The 26,220-nt window shown below is 35.5% G+C and overlaps 1 pseudogene; it reads left to right on the plus strand.

Moving 5' to 3' along the window:
- Positions 1–20,635: 20,635 nt before the first annotated feature.
- LOC145246239 (5S ribosomal RNA) lies at positions 20,636–20,753 on the plus strand (annotated as a pseudogene).
- Positions 20,754–26,220: the final 5,467 nt, after the last annotated feature.

Consider the following 26,220-nt stretch of genomic DNA (forward strand, 5'->3'; position numbering starts at 1 on the left):
AAAATCGTTAGCAGTTTGTTTGAGGTTCAGCTAAAAACCCAGCCAGATTGGCTGGACTAATAGTGTTGAGGAAACGTGCGACTTACCTAATTAGCACGTGTGCATAATTCAACGGGTCGGTCGTGTAATGAAATGAACGAAGAAGAAAGAAACAAAAATAGCTGCCTTATCTCTGTATATGCCTGCAATGTGATCACCCGATATGCAAATGAGATGCTCCTGGTTGGCGATAAAAGAGGGTTGATTTTTGAGAGGGTTGTTCATTTTGAAGTTGGATTTCAAAGCAATAAGTTGAATTAGCAGAAGTATGTTGGGAGTTGAGAGAAGGTGCGTTACGTGTACAGAACTTGGAAGTTTGGACAAAAGTGTTAACCTTACCCAGGAAATTATTGGTGTGACGGACGGAAGAAATAAAACTCAAGTTATTGAGTTATAAATAGTGTTGAGGAAATACAACAGACAAGCAAGATAGTTACCTCCATTTTCTGTTGGTACCGATTTTGTTTTTCAGGCCCCTGATGATTGATAGAAACGCGCCGGGAAAATAGTTGAAATGCTGCCAAATCGACAGTACCATGTTCGAGTGTTTAATTCTGGTGGAGTCACATTGCGCAATTAACAGTTCCTTCGTCGATGTTTTGTCTCTGGCTCTTTTTTACCTCTTTCTTCCAAAATTACTCCGTTGTATGTAAACCAACTATGAAATTTATATGTTTATCAGAACATTGATTTGCCAAGTACACCTACAACCTCTGAAATATCATTATGTGACACAGTACATGTTCTAGTATATTGAAACACTATCTCATTTAACAACGAACTTAAAGAACGAATCCCTATGGAAGGGATATAAACAATGCGTGAACTTTCTGAGACAAACTTTTTTGTTACTTTTTCGTTTGTTACAGATTTGATTGACTAGTCTTAACACGTTGACCGCTACACCGTTTTTTAGAAATATGTCTATATAAAAGCCAAGTACGTCCAAGGAGTGAGTACTGCTGCCATATCTGGGCAGGAGCTGCTAAAAACAGCCTATCCTGCCTTGACAGGGTACAAAATAGACTTCGTGGCTTGGTGGGGGGATGCCCTTTTCTCTTCCCTGCAACCCCTCTCCCACGGAAGAGACGTTGCGAGCCTGTCTCTGTTTTATCGTTATTTCCATGGCAAGTGCTCGTCTGAGCTCCATTCTCTGGTCCCCCCTCGCCAATTTTTCACGAAAAACACCCGACTAGCTGAAACCACTGTCAATAATTTTCCTCACTCTTTATCCGTGCCTAAATCAAAACGTAGATTCCATGAACAAAGCTTCTTTCTTTAAACTGCACGCCTGTGGAACTCTCTCCCGCTTGCCTGCCCCCCCCCACGACTTCAACCTAGATGTCTTCAAGTCCAACACAAACAAATTCCTGATGAACCGCCCCTTAAGTAATGACACTTTATCAAATCTCCGATACCAACTATTACTACGATACTATCCTATTGATTACTGTACACACAATAACCCTTATCGCCGAGTGGCTTCTGGGCCTTGATAAGTTGTGACCACCATGTAAAAAAAAATGTCGGTGGGGGCCATCGTGAATTTGCATAATACTGAAGGTATACATGCTAAAAATGTATTTTCCTTACTTTTAAGGCTCTAGTATCTATACTCCTATATTATTTTATGTGTGTGTGTATTAATATTAATCCTTTTATTTATTTCAAAAGCAAACTACACCTTTCTTATATATGGGTTGTGAAATTGCATTCATCTGCAAAAGAACTAGCTAATTTGCATATTCTTTTAAACATTCATTTTAATTAATTCCCTATTACTTTCGTAATATTTGTGTAAAATCATTATAATAAACATAGACCAACTTCTGTATATATTTATGTATGCGTGTATATATTTGTTTAAAAGGCATTGCCTACCAAACTCCTATTTTTTTTTGTCTACGGACATAAAGCTTAATGTATAGAGTATTCGAACCCATGCGAAACTTTATACTTGGGTTTTAGCCGGGGAAAATCGGTGCAAAAGTTTGAAAATAAAAAAAAATGGAATTTGCCAGGTGAAAGTCGAACAACGATATTAGAAATATGCATGCGTAACGAAATATCTATTGGTTTATGTTTTAACATTTAGCCTTGCAGCAAACATGTCTTCATAGCTCAGGCTATAACGCCAAAGGAAAAAGTAAATTGTAAGCTAAACGTTTTTGTTTCGGTTCTTGGTAGTAGCGCATGAGTCATTTTTTTTTTTTTAACTTTTAAAATATTAACTATATATATTGGATCCAATATAGTATAATAATAAAGACGTAATTTGCATTAATAAAAATATTATATTAAAGCGTATTTTACAACCGGGCAATGCCGGGCGGCCTGCTAGTGTATATATATATGTGTGTGTGTGTGTGTGTGTGTGTGTGTGTGTGTGCGTGCGTGTGTGTGTGTGTGCGTGCGTGCGTGTGTGTGTGTGTGTGCGTGCGTGCGTGTGTGTGTGCGTGCGTGCGTGTGTAAATAGATAGGTAGATGTGTATGTATGTATACATGTATGTATTATGTTATTTAAAGATGCATATATATCATACGGCATAATCGCGTTGACACACCGGTTCTCGTCATATCACTGCAGTTAAGCAACGTTGAGCCTGGTAAGTACCAGATGGGTGACCATTTGGGAATTCTAGGCGCTGCATTTGCTCTCCGCTTATCTCGGCATTTGTTTCAAGTCATCCTGTACATACACTTCACTTGCCACTGGTATTTAACAATGTTGACTCAGGAGAGGTGTGGTTGGAGATTGCATACCTTCTGCAACAAAAATCTCACGCGCAGGCACCCCTTTGTGAGTATCCATAATTTGTCAAAGACTGAAGGAGCCTGTATTTAAACATGTTACTTGTTATTGTTACGTTATTTCTGAATGTGAAATATTTCGTGATAAATATTCATTTTCTGGTTTGCAATATTTCTTAGCACATCACTACAGTTTTTTTTTTCTTAATTAGTTTCTAAAATTAGCATATAGAAAGTTATGCAACAATAGTTCTTGTAATGTGGAATGTAATAAAAAGAATTAAATAAACTTTTCCTATTTGAGGGAGTCTTTTCTTATACCAGTGGCCACAATCGCGAGTAACAACACGCAGCTGACGCAACGTGTGTAGAAAAAAGTACAGGGTGTTTATTAATGATTTTGGCAGCCTTGCTAAGGAAAAGAAAACCGTTAACAAATACCGAGGCGGCGTTATTGTAAACTATTATGTCAACATACATTGTTGACATGGTAGTCAATTTCTTAATAGGTCACACTCAATGCTACAGTCTTTTGCATCTCACACTTAAATACTCGTATTATAAAACGCTTATTATATATATACCCGGCGTTGCCAGGTTCAAACATTTTTCAGTAGTCATATACTCTTCAGGATACGCCGAATATCCTAACTTCTAACAATTTTCCTGAAATTAGACTGCATTTTCAATTTATGGAAACATGAAACACATCCATTTTCGTCTATCAAAATTGAATAGGGAATAACTAATATAAAAAAGCACTCGTCTAACTAAAACCGCTATCAATAATTTCCCCCACTCTTTATCTGTGCCTAGACCTAAACGTAGATTCTGTGAAAGCTCCTTTCTTAGAACTGCACGCCTGTGGAACTCTGTTCCGTTTGCCTACTTTCCATCTGACTACAATATGGTCGTCTTCAAGTCCAACGTAAATAACTTCTTGATAAGCCGTCCCCTTTACGTTATTCAATTTACCAAATTTACAATGCTAACGATTATTTCGATTGTGTCCCATTGACTACTGTACTCTCATTAACCCTTATCCTCAAGTGGCCTCCGAGTCTTGATAAGTGGTGAATCGTATATAAATAAAACTCATAGCTTAAAAGGGAAATAACTCTCATAGTTTGAATAAACTTAATTCCATTTTTAAACGTAACTACTTTGGTAATAATAATAATTTAAAATAAATTAAATTAAATATAGATTAAATTAAAGAAATCAACTTCATATAATATTTCTAAATAGAAGATTAAAAACAATTCTATTGCAACAAACAATTAATAACATAAGCTTAATTGTAAAAAAAAATACTTTTTTAATGTAATATGTAAATGATGTTACTCCTTGGGTGTAGTAGACATTTTAATAAATAGTATATATAAAAATCATGTTGAAATAAAAGTATATAAAATTCTGTTATTGTTCCCCCGACAAAGGGAGGGCAGACCTGTAAATTCACCTTTGTCCGTTCGTATGTCCGCACTTGAGTAAAAAGTAACAGAACAGATTTTCCGAGAAAACTCCGGTTGTTCCCCCAGGAGTACCTTTCGGGTTAAAATGGCTAAAATTGACATTTTTGTGCTTATTTAAAAAAATTGTTGCCTTGAATTTTTATAAAACTTTCTGAAAAGTTGTAACTAAATGATTTCTATGTAATTTTGTTTGTCTATACTTTGCGATAATACTTGGGTGTGTCCCATGGGCTCTTTTAGGGCTAATAAAGCATTCATTTTTTAAACTACTTTAACATATTTATCCAAAATTTTCTGTGTATGTTTATTCAGCAGTTTTGCATGGGACTGAACTCAAATTGAAATATGTTAAGGCCTTGGGACTGTTGGGGCTTAATGAGGGGTGCAAACGATGGACTTAGTCATTACTTTTTTTTTGCACGGTGCAGAACTCAAATTTACATATGTTAAGGTCTAAAACTGCATCGTTTGTTCATTTGCACCGGGATTTGACGTCCCCTGGGGACTTTTGCGACTAAATAGAGGGAGAAAATGCTGAACTTAGTCTTTTTATGTCTCGTTTACTGTGCACTCACGGAGGACCATATGCTTCACTTTTACAAATTTTGAAAATTAATTTATGAAACAGTGTACCTTTTGTACATATTAATTAAATTGTGAACAAACAAGCAAGAAGGAAAACGAATTTATTATAATTGATGAGAAAAAAAAAACATTTCAAATTAATGGAACTTATTTAAATATCAATAAGCTTTTTATCACTAAATAAGGAACCCATCTATCTCCGTCCCGAGCTATCCGCTGCCATGTGCAATCCATGCATTGTATCAGGTCGTCTCCCCTTCTCGCTCTTGGTCTTCCCTTCGGCCTCTTATCTTCACGAGGTGTCCACTCCGTTGTCCCGATGGACCATCTGTTGTCATTTTTCTGGCTACGTGCCCTGCCCATCCGTGTTTGATTATTTTGGTGGCAGTATTGATGCCAATAACTCTTGTTTGTTGGCGAATCCAGATGTTTTCTTTCTGTCTTGAATAGTGATCCATAGTATTATCCCTCCATCTTCCTTTGTGCCACTGCCAAGATTTCACTTTACCGAGCTGTCAGGGTCCATGTTTCACTACCGCAGATCATCACAGTTAGTATATATTCATTGAAGATCTCCCCTTTGATTGACATATTTGCTTTTCGGCTTCTCATGATATTATTCACTTTCCAAACAGCTGCCCATCACATGTGTTATCTTTAACTCAAGGAGGAAATCCCCATCTTTCGTAATTTTTTTCCCCAAGTAGATATAGCTTTCAACTTCCTCGGTGGTCTTTCCATCAACAATTATTGGCAACTTGGCAGTGTGCTGGTTTAACATCACCTTAGTCTTCCCAAGATGCATTTTGAGGCTAACCGGTTTGCTTTTAGAGTGAATGTCGTTTAGAATGTTTAGAAGAGAGTGTTCCATCAGTACTATATCATCAGCGAAGATGAGATGTGACAGATGTTCGCCATCGATGTTGACTCCCCTACCCTCCCACTTAATCCGACTGATTATCGCATCCTGGAGACAGGGTGTGAAGAGTTTTGGCGAGATGTCACCTTGTCTTGTTCCACGCTTGATCTTGTTGCTGTCACGATGAAGCTTTAAAGTAGAGGAAGGCTCACTGTACAGGTCTTTCAATAAATAAGCTCCTGTACAGGAGCGTATTTATTGATTTATAAACAGATATTTTAGTTAACAAAACATCTCTTCAGGTCATAGTCAGATTAGTTGTGTCTGGTAAATAAGTAAAGAAAAGAAAGGAAAATGTTTTATACATTTTAGGGAGACTCATTCTTCACAATTCTTCTCGCGTTAAACATAGTAAGCTTATATATATACACAGGCATGAACACAATAAACAGAGAACCTACAAAAATAATTAATATATGTTCAAAGATTCTGTTTCGTTCACGGAACCGTAGAAAGGCATGATAAATTTGACATTTGGGTTCTAGTTAGATCGCCATAATTAAGCAATGCTGCGTCTGATAATAGGTGAACATTTAAGAATACCAGGCGCTGTCTGTAGGGTAACATCAATACCTCTATGCAAGAACTGCTAAAACGTAACGTCGTTATCTTCCTTGTCCGGGCGATACATGCGAGTGGGGACCGCTTTTGAAGTTGATATTCCCATGAAACTTCCTCTGACGCGGAAACCAGTTCAACCTATTTAGGGTAAATGGCGCTAGCATTATAGCATTATAGATTAAAAGGTTGAATTATCGATATTCTAGCAGATATATCCATGTTTTACATACACATATATATGAGCCTGGTCAGTATCAGATGGGTGACCATTTGGGAAGGATAGGCATTGTATGTACCGCACTGAGTCATAAGAAATTTCCAGGTTGGTATATGGAGGCGCATTAATTCACTGGGAGAAATGCACCCCTAGTCTTAGTTAAGGCATGCATCTAGGAGAAGGTAACTCTAATGACGTCCGCAGCAGGACGTTGGATGGCCATGGAGGAGGATGAATTTCTAGTAGATCAACGATGCTATGGTATTAAGGGTTATGTTATTCGAATGCTACTATGCGGATGATCTAAGGACAACGGATAGGTGCAAACAGGCGAGTCAGATGCCACTGCGCTGAAGAAGGTAATGGCAACCCACCCTATGTATTCTGCTACGTTCAAAATTATGTGATGTTTTCATTGGAATCGGATCAATAATGAACCGAAGGACACTAAGCATGACTTCATCTACGGCATGAACATGCCACGATACAAGATATATGAACGTTGTTATTTTAGGGAACATTTTCGTTTCGTGTCATAAAGTGTTGATATCAGACATCAACACTTTATGACACGGCCAAAGAAGCATTATAATTTTCAATATTTCATAGGAGACATATTCTAGGTTAATATGAAGGTGAATCTAATCAGCGTAAAATCGCTGCAAACCTCATTTCATTTTTCAACTATTTACCTAGTGATTGTCTGTTCATTTAAGATTGAAACTTTTCAACATTATTTTCCCTAGATTCATCAAGAACTTCTGACATCACCCTTTATCATTATGATCATTTATATCTTTGAAGTGAAATTGGCGCAGACTATGTACCATTCTAAAATCTGGTAAAGGCCTTTATTCACCGAACCGTCGGTCACAAAAGCTCAGAAAAAACTACGTGTTTGATATTCTGTTTCTTCTTGGGTTTCAAAGTGGCCGTGAGTGTTATGCTGACTCAGAGTGACCTTGTTTCCGACTCTCTTGTCACTGGCCTCCATCCAGGCGGATTGCAGAGAGGTACAATTAGGGATTGTGCAACCTTTGATTGTGTATAGACACAACGTCACAGGGAGTACGAGAACTTTTTATGAAATTAATGTATGTCTTTTATCTATATATTCATACGATGGCGTGTGTGTTATTTTCAGTGTCACGCTTACATCCGGGTTGTTTAATTGTTATGTATTTCCATTCTTTGTCATAATTAATTTTACCAAGAATTCTTAATAAGTTTTGGTTTCGGTTTCGATTATGGCTTAAGGATCTCAAGTTATATATATATATATATATATATATATATATATATATATATATATATATATATATATATATAAGTTTTTATTTCGGTTTCGATTCAAGCTAATGCACTAAAGTCATATGGAGATATGGTTTTTATTTTTTAAATCGCAACTTTATAATATATAAAAATCGATAGAATATTAACTCTATAATAATATATACGAAATCTGCAACAATTAAATAATCATATTTAAGCGTATTTTACGGCCTGGCTACGCTGGGCATCTCTGCTAGCTTGGATAAATAATTTTGTTGGTTTAAAAAAATAACTAGAATAATATCAGAGCGTTTCCATTTACACTGAATATCTACAAAATGCCAACATCAATATCTTATATATGAATCAGTCCTCGCTGGAATTTCCACAGCTCCAGCTAGTTAATCAATGATAATTCGAGTTTTTTGGGGGGAGGGGTATTTTTTATTAAATCGTGAAATAATAGCTTTGATTTTGTCGGTCAAAGAGTCGAACTTCAAAATGATACCGATTTCGTAAAAATACGTCGCTTCTGTCGAAAGTTTTAGGTATACATACATACATTTGTACAATTAATGGCTTCCTTCAGTCTTAACAGACTATTGATACCCACTGCCTAGAATTCCTAAATATTCACCCATCTGGTACTAACCAGGCTCAACGTTGCTTAACTTCGGTGATCTGACGAGAACTGGTGTGTAAACGTAATTATGCTGCACGTTTATGCATACATACATATATTTAAACAGGCAGGTGAGATTTATATTAAAGATTTTTATTCGAGTTTTTCTTGTATTTTTTTTTATTTAATCGTGAAATAATAGCTTGGATTTTTTTGGGGGGCCCTATTAACCTTCTCTCTCTCTCTCTCTCTCTCTCTCTCTCACACACACACACATACACAAAAATCAAAATTCTCATGGATGTTTTGATGTTTAATAATGAAAGAATATCAGTCATTCTCCTTTTATTCGCGTAAACGCCATCGCTTTTCTCTGCTTTTCAGAAAAATATAGAATATTTGCAAACGGTCGTTTCAATGCATAAATCATTATTTAATTTTCGTTTTAAGTTCCATTTATACTAGTTGAAATGTTTGCTTGTTGGCTTTTATGGAATATCAATCGCACATACTGCACATGACGGAGCATCTTAAAATCATAATAATTATTTTGTCAAGTTTGAATGCGTCGTGCTGTGTTCCGGCCAATGTGTTGTTTTTGCTTGTTTTAGTTATATTTTGCTTGAACGTGGTATATAAACTCTGTTTGAAAAGGAAACGAGTTCCAGGATAATGAGAGATAAAGAAATAAGTTTTAAAAGAAAGATGTTAAACACAATTTTTTAATACTGCGCTGTCATTTATGGTCAATAACCTGGAACAAATTCTGGAGCAAAAAATTATTAATATAGTAGGGCATTCGGTAAATAGTACGTAAAATAGTGCTCAGTTCTCTGGATGTGACAGGTGCGTCCAATAATGCTTGGTCCTGGATATGACCTTAAACTATATCCGATGGTAAGCCCCCAGCTTGCGGGCTTTGGGGCGTCTGGAGCCACCCCTTGATTGCCATTGCTCCCAGGTTCACTCTGACTCGGAGTGGTAGTACCTGTTAGGGCCTTAACTATGGGTTAAATAAAAACCGACTTGGAAAAAACAAGCAAATATATTCTATTAAAAACATTTTTTCAGAATCACTGGAGTCGGCATTAAATAACCTAAAAAGGGTTGATATGACGTTAAACGAAAACAAGCAACCAATAATGCGGTAGGCAACATAGAACGTGGTAGATGTTGAATCCAAATGTCCTCAATACTCTAAATACATCCGGTATAGGTAATAATATGATTTTACTCTTGTTAAGTTTTATGTTGAATTAAACAACGCTTAATAATATATAGATAGAATAGATGAGAGCTAAGAAAGTGTAAGAAAATAGGGATACGAATGAGAAACAGAATTAAAGAAGAAAGGCGTAAAGACAGAAGGGTCTATACTGTTTCGTTTTACTTTTTTGTGTTTTATATTAGATTTTACTCATTTTTATTTTTAAAACATCTTTGCTGAAACAAAAAATTTCACCTTGCTACAATCATGCAAAAGTATATATTCCAAGGATGGAATACTGTTGCCATATCTGGGCAGGAGCTGCTAAAAACAGCCTATCCTGCCTTGACAGAGTACAAAATACACTTCGTGGCTTAGTGGGGGATGCCCTTTTCTCTACCCTGCAACCTCTCTCCCACAGAAGAGACCTTGCGAGCCTCGCCTTGTTTTATCGTTATTTCCATGGCAGGTGCTCGTCTGAACTCCAATCTCTGGTCCCCCCTCGCCAATCTTTAACGAAAAACACCTGTCTAGCTGAATCCACTGTGAAAAATTTCCCTCACTCTTTATCTGTGCCTAAATCAAAACGTGGATTCCATGAACAAAGCTTCTTTCTTAGAACTGCACGCCTGTGGAACTCTGTTCCGTCTGCCTGCTTCCCACCTGACTACAACTTGGATGTCTTCAAGTCCAATGTTAACAAATTCCTAATGACCCGCCCCCTTAAGTAAACACTTCATAAAATATCCACACTAACGTAATGTACTTGCAATAACCCTTATCCCTGAGTGGCTTCCGGGCCTTGATAAGTGGTGATCACTGTGTAAAAATAAAAAAATATATATACATTTTGTTTAATTTAAATTGAGAAAATTAAGTCTAATATATAAACGGATGCATGTATTTTTGTTGTCTGTCAGTCTGTCGTTCTTTCTGTCTGTCTCCATATTTTCATACTTTACCTCCTCCGGGACGGGCCATGTTATGCGCATGCCTGACAACCGCCTTCCAAAGCAAATGCTCTACGGTTAGCTAAAAGAAGGAGTGCGGTCCCAAGGAGGAGAGAAAAGAGAAATAAGGACAACACAAAGACACACCTGAGACAATGTCACTTTAGCCTCACCAAAGGAGAAATAGAATTAAAGGTGTAATTGCCTATACTTTTTTTTTACTTTTTCCTGTTTTATATTAGATTTTAATCATTTTTATTTAAAAAAAAAAAAACTTTACTTTTTATCCTAAGTAGAATACTGAAACACAAAATTATACCTTGTTGCAATCGTGCATTCATTTTTTAATTTAAATTAAGAAAATTAAGTCTAATATATAAACAGCTATATTTCTCTCTGTTGGACGGTCTGCCCAACTGTCTGTCGGTCGGTGGGTCTGTCTGCCTCCATATTTTCAAACTTTACCTCCTCCGAAATTAAAAGTCGCGGAGCGACGCTAGGGGTCTAAAATGATTGAATTTTTACGGGCCGTTCTATTATGTGTCTTTAGCCGATTAAAATAGTTTTTAAGGGATCAAAAATGGATCAAAATTGAAAAAATCGTTAAACATTTTGTACATTTATCTTAGTTTATTTTTAATGTTTAATTTAAAATTGGTTTCTGTGCGTTTCACATTGGTACAGTGGTAACATCACCAGCTTTGAATGCTTCGGTTTCGGTTCTAGCTGATGGCACCTAATTTTTATTTTTATTTTTTAAATCATAACTCTATATAATTGATGATTGCTCACCAATATCTTTGCTTAAAACCTGAAAAAAAAGTTAGTAAAATGTTGTTCAAAAAGTCAAGTTTAGCAATGGCATTACTCGATTTATTTTTTAATTTATTTTTTCATAGGAGTCACCACTTATCAAGACCCAAAGGCCAGTCGAGGATAAGGGGTAAAGAGTGTACACTAGTCAATGGGACAATATCATAGTAATCGTTAGTACAGGGAATTTATTAAATTGGATTACTTAAAGAGGACGGCTCATCAAGAAGTTGTTTATGTTGGACTTGAAGACGACCATATTTTAGTCAGCTTGAAAGCAGGCAAGCGGAACAGAGTTTCACAGGCGTGCAGTTCAAAGAAAGAAACTTTGTTCATGGAATCTATGTTTAGGTTTAGGTAAATAAAGAGTGGGGGAAATTATTGATAGTGTTTTCAGCTAGACGAGTGTTTCTCATAAATGTTTGGCGAGGGGGGCCATAGATTGGAGCTAAGACGAGCACTTGCCATGAAAGTAACGATAAAGCATAGAGAGACTCGAAACGTCTCTTCTCTGAGAAAGAGATTGCAGGGAAGAGAAAAACGGCACCCCCTACGCGGCTACGAAGTCTATTTTGAACTTTGTCAAGGCAGGATAAGTCTTTCTAGTAGCTCCGAATTCTCGAATTTTATTATTCATTCGTAAATAAGCTAAAACACTTCCTCATTAATGATTAAATATAATTCAAATTTCAAAGAAAATGACTATTCAGAAAAGAAAAGTTATGAACCTTCTTTTTTTCGCTGTTCTGTCCACCTATACTTGTTCAAATTTACCGTTAGTAAAAATATATCATATTTTAAATCATATTATTCTTAGTGGCCGAGGATCTCATTTTATTTTTTTTTTGCAACTTTCTTTTAAGATTATAAAAAAAAATTATTACGTGTTTACATGCTCATACGTTATTATACTCATAATTACCCTCTTATTTAATTTCTAAATTAAATTCCAAGCAACTATAAATGTTTGTATACAATATCTTATTCTCTTATACCTTCTATTTTAATTGTTCTAAAGAGATTTCCTGATTATAATATATATATATATGTGTGTGTGTGTGTGTGTGTGCGGTTTGCACTAATTTTCCCTATTTGCTAATAAACCATTTTTTAATTATTTTAGCTAAATTATTTAAATAAATGTTTTGTTTTTCTATGAACGTTCTAGTTTACATAAATACTTTGATAGTTATAAATTTAATTTGCTTTTAAATTTATAATATTGTTCATAATTATAATTCATAGTTATTTTTATAATTATAAATTTATATAAGTGAAAACATGTTTATTTTAATCAGCATTTTACACCACTTTTTTTTCATGATGTTACTATTAAAATTACTTTTGTAATAACTTCTTTCTAGTTAATTTTATTTAATTATATTTATTTTAATTTATTGCATTTAATTTAAATTACTGTAATGTTAGTTTTAATTCTAGCACCTACATCTAATTTCTATTATTTACTTCTAATTAAAATAGAATCGATGATTGAACTTGGTTCAGAATTTGTGTGCTGATCGATATTTACTTACGTGTTTATATTTGTCTGTATCCTGTGCGTGTGTTTGTGTGTTTGATTTTATGCATAAGTATCATTTACCTCCCTTGCCCGCATCAATTTATCTTTCCTAACTTTAAAAATCTGTTTATGTTTCGTTTCTTCCTTTTTCTTTTTTTCTCTTTTTCCTACAATTCTCTGTGTATTAATGCCTAGGTGACATTGACCTCCAGAGCCCAAAAACAAGGTTTATTTTATTGTATAAATATCATTGTCTGATTCTATACTAAAAATTGTAAATTTTAACTTCATTTATATTTTTATGAAAGTTTAGATTCTTTTTCTCTCATCGCGGGCCAATATTTTATAATATTTTTAATATATTATTTTTAGAACTGATTTTCAGTAAATTTCTTTTAATTAGTTTTTCCGTGATTTTTCTTCTTACAAACAAGTTTTTTGGAATGTTGCTTTTCCGTTGTATTTTACCCTAATACAGCTTCTTTTGGGCTATATCATATGCATACTTACACATGAACATCAAACTCTTTCTTTGCCTTGGATTATATATTTTTATGGCTCTGCATTATACTACGATGAGTCTACTTTTTAAATTGAACCTGGTCCTGGATACTACCTTAAACTATATCCAGTGGTGAGGCCCCAGCTTGCGGGTTTTGGGGTGTGTGAACCACCCTTTAATTGCCATTGCTCCCAGGTCCACTCTGACCCGGAGTGGTAGTACCTGTTAGGGTCCCAACTATGGATTAAATAGAAACCGACTTGAAAACAACAAATATATTCTATTAAAGAATCTTTCTTCAAAATATCTGGATTCGGCATTAAATAACATGAAAAGGGTTAATATGACGTAAAACAAAAACAACCAAACCAAACCAAATTGAATCAGTCTAAGGAAACGCTTTTAGATAGGGACCCAAAACGAATGTATATTTTTATATTTTTTATTCACTCGCAGACATCTAATCACAGCAGAACTGGAGTGAACGGCGATCTTTGGATTGGAGGTGGGGGGTCTTCTATGTTTTTATTCTGAGACTTCCTCCCTCATGGGGATACCCGTTTTGGCCCATCTGTCTTTCTCAGTGCCTCAGCTACAACTCAAACTATGCTTGCGCAAATCGGAACACGTGACACGTGACACGTCAATCTGATCCCCGTTCGGATATTTTCGGTGCAAACTGACCGGTCACAGAGTTTGAGAAATCTCTGTTGTCTACTCATCGCTAGATAAATAGATAGATAGTTATACAGATCGATAGATAGATAGATAGATAGATAGATATATTAACAGACAATGCTTCTGCGCAGTTATTATTTAACATTCGCTGTGATTTAGTCAACAATACATTGTAATCTACATTGCACTGTAGAGAATCTACTGTTGATTTCATTAAATTATTTTTATATATGCATGCATGCAGCGGTCCTTCTGTTTTAACAGCGTTGGCGACCACGGCTCTCCAAATTGTAGAGCTATGGTAATCTTGGAAAAAAAAACAAATAAAAACGGTAGTTTCTCTTTGCTTTCAGTCTTGATTCGGGGATGTATCCCCCCTCGTGAGTTTAACGCGCCCCCAGATACCAACCTGGACATTTCTTCGACCCGGTGCGGTACATACTAGCCAGGTACATGTTTGCTTAACTTCAGTGATCTGACGAGACAGATGTATGAACGTGATTATGCCGTATATAAGTGCTTCAATCAAAGTTTAAACTGTAAAGGTCAAGTATCTTGATTCAGTTGTGTTCTAAGGAAAAGTTTTCATTTTGAACGCCCCTTGTAATATCAAAGAACCTACTGTTGTTTTATATGCCTTGCCTTTCTGCTTGTGTGGTGGCTTGAATTTAAGTTTAAAATGAAGAAGTCAAGTATCATGTTCCAATAGTGCTTTAAACAGAAACATTCATTTCGAATACGCCCCTGTCATTCCAAAGAACTTTTTGTTGATTTTGTATGCCGGGTATTTTAAAACTTGTGGCTTTTAAAAATTTCCAAACGCGCTCGTGGTGTTAGGCTGTATAAGGTGTTAACTTTGTTCAAAATCGCCTGTTACTTCTTTCACCTGATTTTCTTTTCGATTATCGATACTTATCAAAGACATTCCGATATAGAACCTACTTAAGAACACTGCTAAATACATAAAGTACATTTGTTGGATATTTTAGAGAACAAAAGAATGAACCGCTTATTTTATCTATGCGAGTCTATAGGCAACGAACCCACACGCATGCAATTTCCTTATATATAATAGTAGATAGGCACAAAATATATTGTAAGGTAGTAACTAAGCAAAGTTTATGTTACAGAGAACGTTTTTTTTTTTTAATGCATGTGGTAAAGTAGGTTTCTGTATCAGATAATAAAAATATAGAAGTACATAATTGTATTTCTTACAAGATTTTCATTATGAATTATTCTTCCTGTATTTCATCTGCAAGATTGTAATTCGTAAACAATTAAATAAGACGCGTGTATTTAAGTTGTTTTTTTTGTTTTTTTTTTTTTAATTAATGTAATATTTTATGTGCTTCTTTCTGTCCTGTTATTAAGTTGTGGTTTTATGGGTAACGCCATTTTGTTATTTCGCCATTTTTGTTCTTAAGCATTCGTCAGTTTCGCGCACTTTTTCCCCCATTTTTTTTTTTTTTTTTTTTTTTTTTTTTGCTCGTCGCATTCTGTTTTGTTTTCGGCTCTTCGTAATTTTACTCCTAACCGCATCTGTGCGGAATCTTATCGTGCTAATTAATGGTAAAACGCGAATGTCCGTATCAATTAGTTGTGAGCTTAATTAAAGACTCGCATAAATAAAATAAGCAGTCCATTCTTTTGTTCTCTTTGTATAAACATGAATACGAATCAATAAAAGCGTGTACAAAGAGAAGTAATTTTGCTTGACTAAAAAGCTTTCGTTTATTTATTTTGTTTTTAGCATTCTTTTACAAACTTCTACCAAAGCTACGTCTTCACTAATAGATGAAATAATTATCATTTTATAAACCACACCTACTATCTGTATATTGTTTCCCCCGTTATAAATATTCTAATTTTGTTTGATAGTAAAAGGTAATATACCCGAAAAGTGCGTATTAGGTTATATAACAGAAGAAACTGCTTACAAAAGCGTCCGCTACGAATATCGCGGAAAGAAAAGAGGTAAAGAATTTGCGTTTGTAGCTGGATTTTTTTTTTTAAATATGTAGAATTTATTTGATTATGAAGGGGATTACTTGCTTTAAGAGGGACACATTAGGGAAGACAGAGAGCTGTGTGTTTGGGAGCTGAGATTGAAGCTGAGATTAGTTGGTGTTCATTACTGAAGAGTTGTTCTGTTAGTTTTCTTTTTGGAATTACAGAGTTGATTAATCGAACTATTATTCTCATCTTCGGTGTTATTAGCACAACGTTTCGGTCGCTGCAACCTGCGACATTCTTCGGCTGTTCAAATGTTATTCGAGTGATCTTTTCTCAACCAAGGAACGCAGATTAGCTCTGCATTACAGGAATTCGAACCGTGGGTTTAAGAGTGGGTCCGTAGGTCATAAAGTTTTAATCTTCAGGGATCATTAAGATATTATTTAAAGGCTTTCCTATGACTCAATTCTTCGGGATATCTATACTAATTGATAATATTAGTAAAAAAATTTTTGCGAAACAGAGGATCGATACCCATGCGTATTTTAGTTTAGTTTTTTTTTTTTACACAATGCAAGGGGGACAACTCAAAGGAAAAAATAGGGTTTTTTCATAAAGGAGAAGACCGCAGGTAGCAGCGACCGAAACGTTCTGCTAATAACACCCAACATGAGAATAATAGTCTGATTAATCAACATGACACAAGCATTCACATCTCATCTCAAAAATTCAGAATTGCATTACAGAGACTTGTTGATGAGAATTACGATTTTGTGAAGAAGAGTACTGAGCGCACCGTTCCTAAGAGTTCGGTGTTGCAAATAACTTCAAATAAATACGCTGCCAAGTATGCTGTGAAGAAGTATGCTTCTTCTATCAGACTAGAAAGCTCATCACACTTGTCAGTAAACTACATCTCTATTAAACCACCATTCGACCATGCTTAGATTATTGTTATCACATACAGGCTGATGCTTTAACAACGTGCCTGTTACAAATATTTCTTGCCTTGTTTACCAAACTCAAACATTTTTCCATCGCTACAGTGTTGTATTTCTGTGCGTTTTTTTTTTTTACAAGGAAGTCACCACTTATCAAGGCCCGGAAGCCCGTCGGGGATAAGGGTTATTGCGTGTACAGTAATCAATGGGATAATGTAGTAATCGCTAGTAATGGAGATCTGATAAAGTGTCTTACTTAAGGGGGCGGTTATTCAGGAACTTATTTATGTTGGACTTGAAGACATCCAAGTTGTAGTCAGGTGAGAAACAGGCAAATGGAAGAGAGTTCTACAGTCGTGCACTTCTAAGAAAGAATCTTTGTTCATGGAATCTACGTTTTGATTTAGGCACAGATAATAAGTGGGGGAAAATACTGACGTTGGTTTTAGCTAGACGGGTGTTTATCGTGAAAGATTGGCGAGGGGGACCAGAGATTGGAGCTCAGACGAGCACTTGCCATGGAAATAACGATAAAACAAAGACAGGCTCGCAACGTCCCTTCTGCGGGAATTGCGTTTGACATTCTTTTTCTGTTTCCTGTTTTCTCGACAGTAGCAACAGAGGGGTGACGATAGAAAAGTGTTGAAAACACCGTTTTAACACCATTTGTACACATTAAAGTTTACCGCTGCAGTGTTCGAAATAGCACTAATAACAGCAGCGTGGAGTTGACGATGGCTAAGTGGTTAATGACACAGGCTGACTACCTGGGTGTGCTAAGTTCGAATCCAGTTCGTTCCACAGAAACACTTTCACTTAGGGATGTTGCCAACCTTTACGTAGTCCCTCCCATAAGTAGCCTGTATCTTTCTAGAAATAATTTTAGCTAGAACGATATCAGGGAAACGAATACCGACAATAATCATCTGATGTATTCGAAATGAATGAATTAATAATTCTTAACAAAACAAAAACAACAGTGAACATTCTTTTTACGTATCGACTCTAGATTGGAGAAAGGCTCAAATCACTGATTTCTTTCAACCAATCAGAGTGTAGGAAAAATCTCGGAATCTTCCGCTTTCTATTAAACCACAAACACACAGTTTTATTCTGTTTTTGTTTGCTTGTTTTTTTTTTTCAGAGATAAGCTCTTGCTTGCGACACCTATCACGTTACTCTTGTTAAATAGCATACACATTTCGAGAGAACGTTCAACAAATACTAAATATAACGAGAACATATACACCCTTAAAAACAAATACGTGTATACAAATTAGTATTCGTACTATCAAAGCACTAAAATTATCATATATTTCGGCGTTTAAGACGACCCTTAAATCATCTTTAAAAAACAATATTTCATAAGATACCAGGTGTTGCAATTTCTAGGCTAGGCTAAAAATATAGTTGATTCAGGTGACCGTAGGATGGTAATGCCGTTTAATTAGCAAAAGTGATGGGAGGAAGGTCGTTCTGCATGCCTACGAAATTCATTTGGAGGTTTTATGATATGAGTAATGTTGGTCAATCCGCGTAGACACTTCAAAATGCTTGTATAATTTTATTTATATAATAGCTCTATACGTTTATAAAGCATTTTTGAAGAAAAATTGGGGTTTAGTACTTGTTTGTAATATATGTGAACTTACTCAATTAAAATTACATACATGCATATATACATATATACTAGCAAAAGTACCCGTCGTTGACTGGGTTCAAAAAGAGCCTACAGAAAATGGACTCTGATTTATGATAGTATGATAGGTTATGAAAAGAAAAGGGTTGTAAAGAAATAGCTTCAAATTTCGGGGTATCCAAACCAAAGCAAAATATGATAAAAGTAAAAATAGATAAACCCCATAATTTATTATACCATACCTGTTCACACTGAAACACTTATCACAATATTCTGTGGATCTATATTAAAAAAACTTGTTAAACTTTGTGACATATTTTCATTCTATGGAGGTCAAGCGCGAACAAACACTCCATAATTTTATTATACCATATTTCTTCAAACTGAAACATAATTATCAAAGTATACTTACGCAGATAGATATGAAAAATCTTTATTAAAGTTTGTGCCTATTTCCATTCTATGGAGGCCAGGCTCGAACTGTGGTATCGTCGTATCATAAAGGATATGAGTGTTTGTTGCGTCATCTCTAATAATGGATAAAAAGAGATGACGTGTTATATAATATATTTATGTTGTATCATAAAGGGAATCGTGTGTGAGTGACATGTATTTTCAGACCCTACCTCTGCTTCTTCACTGTTGGACCATCTGGAATTTCTCGTCCTGGAGGGAGACTTGATACCTGTTTTTGGATGAAGATTCAATCACTCCAAGACAAGGAATTGGTTCTATAGTTTATTTCACTTTCCCAGATGTCTTCAGAAGGTGGAAAGTGAATCCGGCCTGTGTGGGTTCTTCTTCTACACACGTCAGCGTTCGCCCCCCCCCCAGTGAAGGGGAGGAGACAACGGGAAGCCGTCCGTTCTCTTCTAAGTCCAAATCAAATCACAACGATTCAGCTAACCTAATCACGTGACTCACACGCAATCCAATCAGCTGATCTTGACTTCCGGTCTACGTGTCTAACTATATGATTTAAACACCTCTCTCTCTCTCTCTCTCTCTCTCTCTCTCTCTCTCTCTCTCTCTCTCTCTCTCTTGGTCTATTCTCTAACAGAATGCAGACCCCACAATTTTATTATACCATCCCTATTTACGTTAAGAATACTTTGATAAATATGTTTTATGTACATATGTATCAAAAACACTTGTAAACGTTTTTTTCCCCCATACTTTGTGGACCAGGCGCGAACGCAGACCCCACAATTTTAATGAACCACCGTTCTGCCAGATCAAACATATCCATTCCTGTGTCTCGATACATCTTCTATCATTATATGTAATCAGTTTTTTAAAATAGCCAAGCATATAGGAGCCTATTCGTGACCAGACACACACACATTCATCTTTATATTATATATATATATATATATGCATCTATATATATTACATTTTCACCCCAAACAAGATACAGTGCCACTTGGATGTAGGGGGCTACTATCAGGGACATAAGTTGCAGGGATACTATGTTAGGAGTAGAGCAGCTAGATGTATGTTCACATTACACTTGAACTTCTGCATGTCAGTACACTTAGGGAAGCAGGGACCCGGAAGGGAATTCGAAAGTTTATCATTTCTAGGGAAGAAACTATTGAAGTAGAATGCTTTCTTACATCCAGGGATCTGTACTGTGTAGAAATGGGACTTTGTGGCTTGTCGGGTTTGACGGGGGTATTTACATCAAGGGGGTACAAGGGCTTGTAGTTCATCAGATCATTCACCATTAAAATATTTGCAAACAGGCAAAGGGGTGCAACATTTCGTCGTATATATATATATATATATATATATATATATATATATATATATATACTCATGCCTATTCAGTATACACACATGTAAACATACATAGTGTCTGCCAAAATCTTAACAACATCTACATTAAAAACAACAATAGTAGAAATTTAAATGTAAAGTAAACAAATATCTTACTATAGAATTCTCCACTGAGAATGCATTCTATAAATCTGGTCCCAAATAACAGTTTACGGCATAATCACGTTGACACACCGATCCCCGTCAGATCATCAAAGTTAAGCAACATTGAACCTGGCCAGTACTAAAATGGGTGACCATTTGTGAATTCCAGGTGCTGTATGTGCTCTCCGCTTATCTCAGCATTGTTTCTAGTCGTCCCAAACTTTTCCTTGCCACTGGACTCAAGCAGTGCAGATTCAGGAGAGATGTGGTTGGTTACTGCGGAACTCTTGCCTCACAATTACACGCGCATCTTGAGACCGAACGGAGGCATAATCGAATAACAGTAACGCCTTACATCCGTATTGCAAGGTTAACATAACAAAAACTTTTGCCATAAGAGAATCATCTGTGGTGATATTGTACAAACTCCAACTTTAAATGTGTTTGCACGTGTAAGTTTTTTTACAACGGGTTATCACTTATCAAAACCCAGAGGCGACTCAAGGATAGGGGTTAATGTGTCTATTGTAGTCGTTGGGACAGTAGCATAGTAATCGTCTGTGGTGGAAATTTGGTATAACGTGTCAATAAGAACTTGTTTACATTGATCTTGAAGACGACTATATTGTAGTCAACTGGAAAACAGACCAGCGAAACAGAGTGTAACAGGCAAGCACTTCTAGGAAAGAAGCTTTGTTCATGGAATCCACGTTTAGGTCTATGCACCGCTAGAGATTGATTGATTATTGATAATGACGAGTGTTTTTTGTGAAAGATTGGCGAGGGTCACCATAGATTGAAGCTCAGCCGAACACTTACCATGGAAATAGCAATACTATATTTATGACCCTACTTTATTTTGTTTGTATACAGATAGAGGATTGCGTTGGATGTGAGATTGCTTCTGGAGCAGCAAAATGATGCAACAATTTTTCTAGCAAACTTGGAAACAGATTAGTTGTAAGTCTTCCATTGCAGGTTAGGATGAAGTTCTATTGCATAAGCTTGTCAAAGCAGAGTGCTGCTTCAAAGGGGAGGGGGCATTTATTTCAATTTGGTCAAGTGGGAATAAAGTGACTGTTCAAAAGATGATGCCATTGAGTGATAACATTTCTCATTACCTTAATTTTTTATTAACTTATTCTGGCAAATTCCATCGACTTGACAGAAAAAAACTCGTTTGCATGAATCCATATACTAGCGGAGTGGGAGCCCGGCTTTGCCCAGCCATAAAATACACTTAAATATCATATTTTAATTTGTCCAGATTTCGTATAGATTATTATAGAGTTGTAATTTCAAAAGTAAAAAAGTATTTGGGTGCTATCAGCTAGAATCGAAACCAAAAGCAAAACTGTAGCATTCAAAGCTGGTGACGTTACCACTGTACCAACGTGACACGCATATTAACTAATAAAAAATAAACTAGGATGGATGTACAGACTTTATAACGATTTTTTCAATTTTGACTTATTTCTGACCTCTTAAAAACAATTTTAACCGGCTAATGCTCCATAAAAAAAAGCATTAAAGGTCCCTGGCGCCACTCTGCGACTTCGAGTTTCGGAAGAGATCGAGTTTTTATATATTTTAGAATATCCACTCATGGCCTAGCAACAAATCAGAACGCAAGGAATAAATATGCTCGTCTACACATAATAGAACGTCGTAGTTCGTTTTGTTTTTTTTTGGGGGGGGGGTTCTCCAAACCAGCTCTCTAGTATTTAGTTAAACTAAACTGGTTAGGCAGCTTAGAACATAGTAAAAAAAAATTCAATAACAACAACATAGCAACTTTTTTTTTATTATGACATTAATAAAAAATAATAAAATGAAACTTGGTCTATATCTGCTTTTTGCTTATCATATCATTGTTTTCTGTCGTCTTGGACTTCCTGTCACGTGAATCAAGCAATGCCGATTCAGAAGAGGCGTGTTTGTGATTGCGCAATCCTTGCTTCACAATTAAACGCGCAGGTTCCCCTACAGCTGTTATCCATGGTCTGTCAAGATAGGACGGAGCCATACAACATAAAAAATCTCATCATTCAAGTATTACTAAATTCTAATGGCTAATACCAATGTCTAAATTATCGCTATAAACCAATATATTTAAATTGTGTCACATTGTTTCAAAGAGCTAGAAAAGACTGAATAATCAGATATGTGTTGACTTTTCTTCTTCTTTTTTTTTTACAGAATCCACAGAGATCGATTCAGTCATTTTCAAATGTACGGTTGTAAATGATTTCATTATCTTAGGCTAATCGATAGTGAACGTCCAACCGACGAAAGTCTCCTTTCTCCCCGGTGACATGTCGGTTCCAACTGGTCGAATCGTATCTTTTGCTGGTGTATCTCGAGAGGATAACCACGAGTGTACGGTTCGCGTGATGCCTGTCGCTCTTCGATAGAAATTTGATTGAGGCATTAACGAATATGAAATTCTATTAGAAGCAGGTTAAGAGAAAATGTCGTCTTCTTTCCTTTTTTTTGTACTTTCTTTTACGCATTCTTCCTAACAGTGCGAACATTTGCATGTGTTTATCGGCGTTGGTTTTACATTTTTTGCCTTATATGTGTGTGTGTCTGTGTCTGTGTATATATATATATATATATGTGTATGTATGTGTGTCTGTGTATATATATATGTGTATGTACATGTGTGTGTGTCTGTGTATATATATATATATATGTGTGTATATGTGTGTGTGTCTGTGTATATATATATGTGTATGTATATGTGTGTGTCTGTGTGTATATATATGTGTATGTCTATGTGTGTGTGTGTCTGTGTATATATATATTTATGTATGTGTGTGTCTGTGTATATATATATGTGTGTACGTATGTGTCTGTGTATATATATGTGTATGCATATGTGTGCGTGTCTGTCTGTGTATATATATGTGTATGTTAATGTGTATGTATATGTGTATGTCTGTGTATATATGTGTGTATGTATATGTGTGTGTCTGTATATATATATATGTGTGTATGCATATGCGTGTGTCTGTGTATATATATGTGCATGTATACGTGTGTGTCTGTGTATATACATGTGTATGTATATTGTGTGTCTGTGTATATATATGTGTGTATGTATATGTGTGTGTGTCTGTGTATATATTTGTATATGTGTGTGTGTCTGTGTATATATATGTGTATGTATATGTGTGTGTCTGTGTGTGTATATATATATATGTATGTATATATGTGTGTGTCTGTGTATATATATATGTGTATGTATATATATGTGTGTGTCTCTGTGTATATATATGTGTATGTATATGTGTGTGTATATATGTGTGCGTGTTTGTATATATATATATATGCGTACATTATCTTAATATTTTTATTTGAGTAGGAGTTGGGCGAAAATGTGAGTTCAAATTATGAAAAATGATTGTCGTCATTAGTAACATATCCAAAAATGATAAAATATGATTAGGTTTTAGTTAATTGATGGTGAGTGTTTAATGAGAAAATTCTCTCAGATATTATCTCTACCGTTTAATTCGAGTGAGGGATGGGGCGATAATGTGGGGTAAAATTATGAAAAATGAATTTCTATATTAGTAACATATCCAAAAATGATGAAAAGTGAGTTAATGGATTGGTGAATATTTATGAAAAAAATTCCCAGACATTATCACAACCTTTTTATAAGAGAAAGAGGTGGGGCGATAATGTGGGTTAAATTATGAAAAATGATTGTCGAAAAAAGTAGTCTATTCAAAAATTGTGAAAAATGATTAAATGTGAGTTAATGGATTGGTGTGTGTTTAATGAGAAAATCCTCCCAAACATTATCTCACCCTTTTTATTTTCGTGCGGAGGGACGATAATGTGGGTTAAAATTCTGAAAAATGATTGTTGACATTAGTAAAATATCCAAAAATTATTAAAAATGATTAAATGTGAATTAATACATTGGTGAGTGTTTAATGAGATAATCCTCCTAGATATTATCTCTACCTTTTAACTGACAAAGGAGGAGGGAGCGAAAATGTGGGTTAACATTATGAAAAATTATTTTCGACATTAGTAACATATCCAAAAATTATGAAAATTTATTAAATGTGAGTTAATAGATTGGTGAGTGTTTAATGAGGAAAGCCATCCCAGACATTATCTTAACCATTACATTCAAGCGAGGAGTGAGATTATAATTTGGGTTTTAATTATGAAAATTTATTTTCGACATTAGTAACATATCCAAATATTTTAAAAATGATTAATTTTGAGTTTATGGATTGATGAGTTTTTAATAAGAAAATTCTCCTAGATATTATCGACACTTTTTTTTCTAGTAAGAGGGGGGCATAATGTGACAACAAATTATGAAACATGATTGTCAACATTAATAACATAACCAAAAATTATGGGTGTAAATTAGTACCAATTAGTAAAAGCAAGTAAATTGTTTAATGAGATAATCCTGACATTATCTCATCCTTTTATTCGAGTAAGAGGCGGGGGGGGCGATTAAAATTATGCAAAATGAATGTCAAAATTAGTAGCATATCAAAAAATTATGAAAAATGGATTTCAAAATTAGTAACATATCAAAAAGTTATGAAAAATGAATGTCAAAATTAGTAACATATCCAAAAGTTATGAAAAATGAATGTCAAAATTAGTAACACATCCAAAAATTATGAAAAATGAATGTCAAAATTAGTAACATATCCAAAAGTTATGACCCGGGATTGAATGAGATCTGTTGGAAATATAAACTAGCAGTAGACCCAGGGTCGCCAGGGATTGAATGAGATGTGTGGAAATGTAAACTAGCGGAACGCCCGGTTTCGCCTTGGATTAATTAAGAGGGTGTGTGGAACTATATACTAGCAGAAAACTCAGTGTTGTCCATGATTGAATGAGACGTGTGACTAGCAGAAGACCCGACGTAACCCGAGATTCAATAAGATGTGTGGAAATATATACTAGCAGAATGCCTGGCGTCGCCCGGGATTGATTTAGACGTGTGGAAATATATACTAGCAAAAGATCCAGCGTCGATCAGGATTAAATCAGATATGTGGTGATATATACTAGCGGAAGACCCAGCGTCGCCAGGGATGTAATGAGATGTGTGATATTATACACTAGCTGAAGACCCGGTGTCGTCCAGGATTGAACGAGGTGTGTAGAAATATATGGAAGAAGAGAACTCGGCGTCGCCCGGGAGTTAATGGGATGTGTGAAAATATATACTAGCAAAAGACCCAGCGTCGCCAAGGATTGAATGAGATAGATGGAAATATATACCAGTGGAATGCCTTGCATTGCCTGGGATTGAATGAAATTGGTGGAAATATATATAAGTGGAAGGCCCAGTGTCGCCCAGGTTTGAATGGGATAGGTGGAATTATATACTACTAGGAGGCCCGGTGTCACCCGGGATGTAATGAGATAGTTGGAAATATATACTAGCACAAGGCACGGTGTCACCCGCGACTGAATGAGATAGATTGAAATATAGACAAACAGAAGGAGTAGCATCGTATGGGATTGAATTAGATAGGTGGAAATATATAAAAGCAGAAGCCCCGGCATTGTCACTTGGAAGTTTTTATTGAAATCGCTCCAGAAAAGGCATAAAGACATTTTAGAATTTTTATGAAAATCGCTCCAGACAAGTC

This window comes from Euprymna scolopes, chromosome 23 (genome assembly GCF_053919585.1).
Source record: "Euprymna scolopes isolate OS-2025 chromosome 23, ASM5391958v1, whole genome shotgun sequence".
Lineage (NCBI taxonomy): Eukaryota > Metazoa > Mollusca > Cephalopoda > Sepiida > Sepiolidae > Euprymna > Euprymna scolopes.